The sequence below is a fragment of the Sceloporus undulatus genome, chromosome 3, assembly GCF_019175285.1.
Source record: "Sceloporus undulatus isolate JIND9_A2432 ecotype Alabama chromosome 3, SceUnd_v1.1, whole genome shotgun sequence".
Lineage (NCBI taxonomy): Eukaryota > Metazoa > Chordata > Lepidosauria > Squamata > Phrynosomatidae > Sceloporus > Sceloporus undulatus.
In genome coordinates, this window is record NC_056524.1 from 254,705,456 (window position 1) to 254,713,445 (window position 7,990).

Below are 7,990 nucleotides of genomic sequence, written 5' to 3' on the forward strand. Positions count from 1 at the left end.
CTATCACGAAGAATCCGGGCGGGTTACAACAATAAAATATATCCGATTACAATAGAGTTAAAAAATCAAACCCTAGACTTACACCCCCACCATTCCCAGTACTAAAACAGAATTAAACAATAATAGTATAAAAACATTAAAAACATTAAATAACCAAAAAATAGGCAGAAACATAGGCGGGGAAGAATAGACAGATGAGGGGACAAATATCTCTATATCTGGGGAGGGTAACTAAGTTGGAAAGGCCTGCCGGAAGAGTCTTGAGTACTTTCTTAAAAGCTGTCTGAGTGGGAATGTGACGGATCTCCTCCGGCAGGTCATTCCATAGTTTTGGAGCAGTAGTAGAAAAGGCCCTCTGGGAAACTGATGTTAGCCTAGATTTTTTAGGCTGTAGTAGATTTCTTCCAGAGGACCTTAGTGTGCGGGATGGACAATAGGGAAGAAGGCGTTCTCTCAAGTACTCTGGGCCCAAGCCATGTAGGGCTTTAAAGGTAATCACCAACACCTTGTACTTTGCCCGGAAACTAATAGGCAGCCAGTGCAGGGACTTCAAGACCGGTGTTATCATTCCTAGAAGTTCCCGTGCTCAGTCTGGCAGCCATATTTTGCACCAACTGAAGTTTCCAAACTTGGCACAAGGGTAGCCCCAAGAGAGGACCTTCTTGGTAACTGCTCCCAGGCTCTGGCACTCATTTCCCAGAGAAGGTAGAGTAGCACCCTCCTTGCTGTCTTTCCTTTCAGCAAACCATTGATGACTGATTGCTTTGTGGAGATGGCCTAACATAATGTGCTGGGTTGTCTATTTGTGGTTTATTTTTAATGGTTTATATTTTTAATTGGTTTTAATTTTTTGATAGTTCAATTACATTTTAAACTTTTGTAAAATGTGATTTTTTAAAATCTATGTTTGTTTTAACTATTGTAAACCTCGAATCCTGAATAGAGGAAAGGGTAGAACAACAAGAGCAGCAAGAGAGGCAGCAGAGAGGAAAGCTGAATTTCTGTTTGCCAGATTGAGTCCTATCCAAGGTTATCTAACCAAGCACATAGATACTAGACAACATTTGCTTGCTTGTTTTTGCTTACCTTTTACCCCACCTATGTTCTGTGGAAAATCAAATTCATACAGGGGATTCCTAAATGGTTAACTGTACAGGCTGGGGCAAGGCTGTTACCTGCCTGGGTACATCAAGGATGCTGCATGTGGAGTCTTCAGACCATGCCTCAAGTCATGCATTTCATGAAATAATCTCTAGCTGATGCCACGATAATATTTTTACTGAAATCAATTAAGAAAGCACTGAAATCAGTTACTGAAATCAATTAAGAAAGCAATTGTGATGGCAGCTCATCTAGTAGCCACATTCCTTAGCTAATATGTGACCCACTTATTCTGTAGTATTATCAACCTTTAGTGTGTGTAAGGTCTCCAGCACAGGGACAAGAAGGGGCCCTTGGTCAGTCAGGGTTATAGAAGAAATACTTTTGGACTACAGTTCCCAGAATACCCCCACCAATATGGCCAGTGAGAAAGTTCACACAGAAGGAATAGCTCTTTAGAGTGAAGCAATTACAAGACAAAGATAAGGACAGGACATGTGTCATTGACATAGGCATGGACACTGTGCAGTCCTGATAGCTTCTTCCTATCGGCCTTCCAACTGACCACCTAGCCAACTACATGAAGATCCAGTCCTATGTATACCAAATCTCATTTATTCCAATGCAATTTGATCCAGCTCAGCAAAGAACCCATATCTCTGCACATAGAATAAGAAGATTGCCATATTGGCATTGGACACACTGATGCTGAATTGTCTTTGGAGTTGATTTAGATTTAGAATAAAATGTGTGTTTTGTCACTCAGTCTAATTTGTTGTGTTAATTTCATATTGTTTTCCATTCTCTTTCTCTCTGACACAATGTTCACAATGTGAACTGTAATTCCACAGATCCTTGGCAGAACATTTGTGCTCATTACATCATAGGCTCTGTGTACAGTTACTTGTTGTATGCCCTGAAGAGAAACAATAAGCACTGCCATTGTGAGATGTGGGCGCCATAAAGGAATGTGTAACATACAGATGTGCAGCTTTGTGAAGACTGGCCGAGAATTGTGAACTGTGTTGTTTTTGTGCATGCCGTTGTCTCCTGAATGGGTCCCATTCAGAAGGCTGGAATGAAGTTGAGCAGTTTGTCTTGGGAGCAGAAGTGGCTGGGATGAAACCTCTGCAAAGAGGCTTGGGAAATGAAGGACACATAATCCCTGACCACAAAAATGACAGTTGGTCAGTTCATTTATCAGGACCAACCAAAATGCTACAGAATTTGGCATTGTTTAATTCTGGAGAACGCAAAATCTTGCTCCTCTTGCACATTTTCTTTGGTTCTAATAAAGATATTGACAAACTATAGCTTTACCCCCCCCCCAGTTTTTATAAAATTGATCAACATATTTCAGAGAGTAAGTGGAACAAAAGGTTGTTACTGAAATCCAATAACAATGTAACTGTACTTTCAAGGTGTGAGCGAGAACTGTATGCAGCTCTCATACTTGAAAAGTCTGATTGATGTATTTGGGCTTAGTTCTCCAACATTTTCACATTCATGTATAATGTTACAGCAATTGCTGAAGTGTATTATAGAGGGAGCAGACAGACTTTAGTCTTCTGGGATCTATTTAAACATCATCACATAGACAGACAGACAGACAGACAGACAGACAGACAGACAGACAGACAGACGATAGAGAGACTCACAGGGAAGGGTTTAGAAACCAAATAGCAGTGGTGTAGACTTAAGCTGATTAACTCAGACTCAGCTCACTTGAGTGACCCAACTTGGACTTGATAATGCAATACATGATGCACAGGCTCGACTTGCAACTTATACATTTTTAGCAACTGACTTGCTGGCCTAACTTCACCCAGAAACATTATGGAATAGAAAACGGTTTTCTTCCTTTGAATAACACTTCTATCTCACCGCTTTTTGCCTACCAGTCATATGACAGAAGCTGTATATTATATTTGCCATACAGAAAGCTGCTGCTTCCTGTAGACTCCTACCTCAAATTCATTGCCTAATGCATTTGTAGTTTCCCTCTGAGAAGTGTGCCCCATGCTCTGAGCTTGAGGTCTACTCAACAGCCTGTCCCTGCTGCACGTTGGAGGAGCCTTCTAAAGCTTTTCCTAGGAGCAGCAGGCAACACTCACCTACATAGCCTCATGCCCATTGCCTAAAGTGTTTGCTGTTCCCAAGCAAGAAATGTCCTGTGCATAAGTCTTGTCTGCTGCTCCTAGGAAAAGCTTACACGACAGAAATAATGCAGATAGACATCATTTTAAGTGCAACTCCTGGGATCTGTAGTTTACTGAGGCACCAACGGACTTTAACAGAGAAGGCTAAAGACCTTGTAAAACTACAGATCTTAGGATCCCATAGGATGGAGCTACAGCACTCAAAGTGGCATCACACTTCATTATTTCCCCAGTATAGGTGCACCCAGAGGGAGAACAGGAGAGCAGATAAGCTTGGCTGATCAGCTCCACCCAGCGTGTTTTAAAACAAACAAACAAACAAACAAACAAACCAGATAGATCAATAAGTCTGGCCACTAACATGGAAACCAGGGGGAAAAGGAAGCTGATTATATATATATATATATATATATATATATATATTCATTCATTCAAATGGTTGCATTTTGGAATAAGGTTTCATATGGTCTCTACTAGGTTCAAAATGTTTTTATTTACTCATGCAAGGTTTACCTGGCTTGTTTGGTTCACTTTATATGTGCATATTGTTAGTTTTGGATAAAAGGTTTGCAGAAATATGTTAAACTGATCCTCATTTCTGTGATGCAGGAAATTATCCCTATATTTTTATGTTATTTCTGTCTCTGGTAACAAATTTTCTGTTAAATGCCCAGGAGCATACAGTATCTGTTTTGTAAACTTAGGTATAGGTGTCTATGCACTACATTTGAAAAAAAACAAAACAATGGTAAACATCCCATTTGGGGCTGTATCATCTTACAACATGGCAAAAGGAATTTGATTCCCCTTTCCATATCCAGATGTCTGGGTAAACAACAGCAATAATTTAACAATCTCCTTCCCACCAAGCAGGACAACCACAAAGGTGGACTAACTCAGGTGGAAGCAGCTACACTGTAATGAGTTACTCTGAGATAAAGAGATCACAAGGCCAGCCTAAAATGTTTTGCTAACTTTGCAAAGAACAAGATGCCCCCTGCCCTCCCCATGCTACACATATGCTACATCTGCACTGCAGAATTAACACTGTTTGCCACCATCATGGTGCCATCCAATGGAATCTGGGATTTGTTGTTTTGTGAGACATATAGCCTTCTCTGTCAGAAAGCTCTGGTGCCACAACAAACTACAAATCCCAGGATTCCATAGGATAGAGCCATGACAATTAAAGTGTTTTTTTGTGGGTTTTGTGGGTGAAGATGTCAGCCACAGATGCTGGCGAAATGTCTTCTAGAACATGGCCACATAGCCTCAAAAACTCACAAAAAACTATGGATGCCAGCCATGAAAGCCTTCAATGTCAAATTAAAGTGATGCCAAACTGCATTAATTCAGCAGAGTGGCAGCAGCCATAGATGCATGCCCTCCAAATCTTCACAGATGAAATTATTAGTAGTTACTCTCTATATGATCTTCAGTTACTTTTTTGTTCATTTTTTTCTATTATATTTGGTACCTGTATGGTTTTCCCTGAGTTTGAGGGGCATTACTTCTGTCATCCTTCAGCATCTGCCCCGTAAGGTGGTTACCTCACCCTGGCTAATAGTAGGACTTTGAAAGCTCATCTTTTTATTTTCCTATGGAATGGACTGCTCTGTAGTTCTTCCCTGCCATAAATAAGTCCTTGACTCTTCAGCCTTGTCACAGCACTCTTCTGACTTCTTAAGAGCTGGATCGACTTTCTCCTTGGGCTTGGTGCTTTATGATAATGAGGGTATAGATTGGCCACTCCTGATGTATGCATAGGGGGCGATGGCATGGGAGCAGGGATAATAGTGTCCTCTGTTGTCACACACTTTGGCTACACAAGGAGGGTACTGTGCAGAGGGGGCTATAAATAGTGATGAACAATGGATCACATGGCATCCCCCAAAGCTGGGCAAAGGCTTAAGAGCCTGGTGGGATAACTGAGGGGCATTGTGTTTGGGTGAGAAGCTCCCTAGCTCTCCAAGTGGGTGATGAAGGAGGAGGAAGAGCAAGAGGAGGAAGGCTGTATCACAAATGCCAGTCGGTTTCTTCAGTGCCACTTCCACCCTGCTTCAGCCCCCCTCCACTAAACAGCTAATGGTGCTAGGCAGGAGTAGCTCTTACGTACCGTCTGTAGCCCTAACTTGGCTTCTGATGTGGTTCTGCAGGAGAGGGAAGACATGCCATTGAGTTGGTTGGCCTTACAGATGATGAGAAACAAAACAGGCATTGTTCACCACAATGAGGTCAGCTGCTGGTGCTGGTGAAAAGAACATGTTTGGCTTATATGGATAGAGAGGGCTGACCCAAGGCTTCTGGCTACTTAGGGCAGAGCAGCAGGATGCGAAATATCCAAAGCCAGATGATGATGATAATGATGATTGTTTATTTATATAGCACCATCCATCCATCATCAAGGGAAGTAATAGTGCCACTCTGTTCTGCTTTGGTCAAGCCTCACCTGGAATGCTGTGTCCAGTTCTGGGCAACACAAAAAGGGATGTTGAGAAGCTGGAGCGTGATTAAAATGGTGAATGGTCTGGAAACCATGTCCTATGAGGTGCAACTTAGGGAGCTGGGGATGTTTAGCCTGGAGAAGACATGGTTAAGAGGTGATATGATATAAAGTATTTGAAGGGGTGTCATATTGAGGAGGGAGCAAGCTTGTTCTCTGCTGCTCCAGAGAATAGGACCCAGAACAATGAATGCAATGAATGCAAGCTACAGGAAAAGTGATTCCACCTAAACATTAGGAGGAACTACCTGACAGTAAGAGCTGTTGACAGTGGAACACACTCCCCTCAGAAAGTGGTGGAGTCTCTTTCTTTGGAGGTCTTTAAACAGAGGCTGGATGGCCATCTGTCGGGGATGCTTTGATTGAAAGTTCCTGCATGGCAGGGGGTTGGACTAGATGGCCCTTGTGATCTCTCCCAACTCTATGATTCTATGAAAATACAATACTAAAATACAATAAAAAAACCACACATAATACAGAATAATTCAAAATTGTCAGTAAAGATAATCAAATATATATATATATATGTGTGTGTGTGTGTGTGTGTGTGTGTGTGTGTGTGTGTATGTATGTATGTATGTATGTATGTATATATTGGAATATATACCTTTGAGTCACCTGTCAACTTATGGCAGCCTCATGAATTTCATTGGGTTTCCTTAGGAAACCCTCCAATGGTTCCTATTTCCCAACAACAGTCTGAATTACAGTCAGCCCTCTATATCCATGGATTCTTTCTCCACAGATTCAGCCATCCATGGTTTGAAAATATTTTTTAACAGATATAAATTCCTAAAAGCATATCTTGATTTTGCCATTTTATATAAGGGACTCCATTTTACTATCCCTTTGTATTTAATAGGACTTCAGCAGCCATGGATTTTGGTGTCTTGGAAACAAACCCCGCATAATCTGTTATCGTCACACTTTTTCAGATGCTTTAAAATATCCCAGTGTCTCTCTCGCCCCTGCACTTTCCTCCTTTGTTCTCAGTTCATATCAACTGCTGCAGGCTGAGTTCAACCTGAAAGAATAGCTTGCACTCAATTAACTAAGCCAGAGGGAGAAGAGAATGTAGAGTTTTGCATTGCTGCAGCCGCTCCCACCTTGGTTTTTTCATCATTGATAACTTTTACTATCTTGATTACATTTTGGCTATATGTGTCCCAGTTTTTACCTGTGAAATGGTGGAGGCAAGCAATACTCAGCTGTGGTTTTCCATTGCCTTCTGCTAAAATACAGCCTACAGCACCTGGTATTCCTTTGCAGTCAGTCATTCAAATATTAATTTGTCCTGACCCTGTTGAGGTTTGAAGATCAGATGAGATTGAGTGTCTAAAGGACGCAGAAAATCCCACAAGCCACTTTCATCCTGCTTAGCAAAAATGCAACAGAAATAATGTTTTCTTCTCCTTCTATATCACCCAAAAATTAATGTCCAAAGTCTCACTAAGCTTAATGATAATCTAATCAGATTTACAAAGCAGTGCCATGTGATTTTAAGACTTGCCAGCTGTTACACCAATAAGGACTGGGTTTTGTGTAGCCAAAACAGTACTTATCCAAGAATGAGAGGAAGATCTTACCGGATTTGGGGGAACTTCAAATGTGTGCAGAAGCACACAAACAAAAACACAAGCACACATATATCCTTTAGGAGGAAAAAAGATCCTATGAGGAAAACCTCACACTCAAAAGAAAGAAACAAATATAAGCCAAATGAGACCTGAGCATGCTCAGAGTGCGCATGAAGTTAACTGACCAAGTGTTTCTCTAGTGTAAACCAGATCAAGAAGGGAAATGGAAAGGAATATTCTGCACTGCAACATTTTGGTAATTCTGGGAATTATAGTTTGTTATGGCATCAGAGGTCTCTACCAGAGAAGGCTAAAAGACTCACAAAACTACAAATTCCATATTTCCATACCATTGAGCCATGGCTTTTAAAGTGGTGTCAACCTGGATTATTTCTGCAGTGTGAATGCAGCAAGGTCTCATTTACTTTGCAATAAAGATAATCTTATCTGTAAATATGACTTGATGATTAATTAGTTGTAGGGAATCTTTTTTTAAAAAAAAATCAGGTGAGTGTGCCATATATTTACTTTTACAGTTATCTATTTAAATGAGTTTTACTCTTTTTAAAATTAGGAATGTTTTAATATGGTGACTTGTTTAACTGATTTTTAAAAACTTTTTAATCTTCAGGTTGTTAGTTTTATCTTGT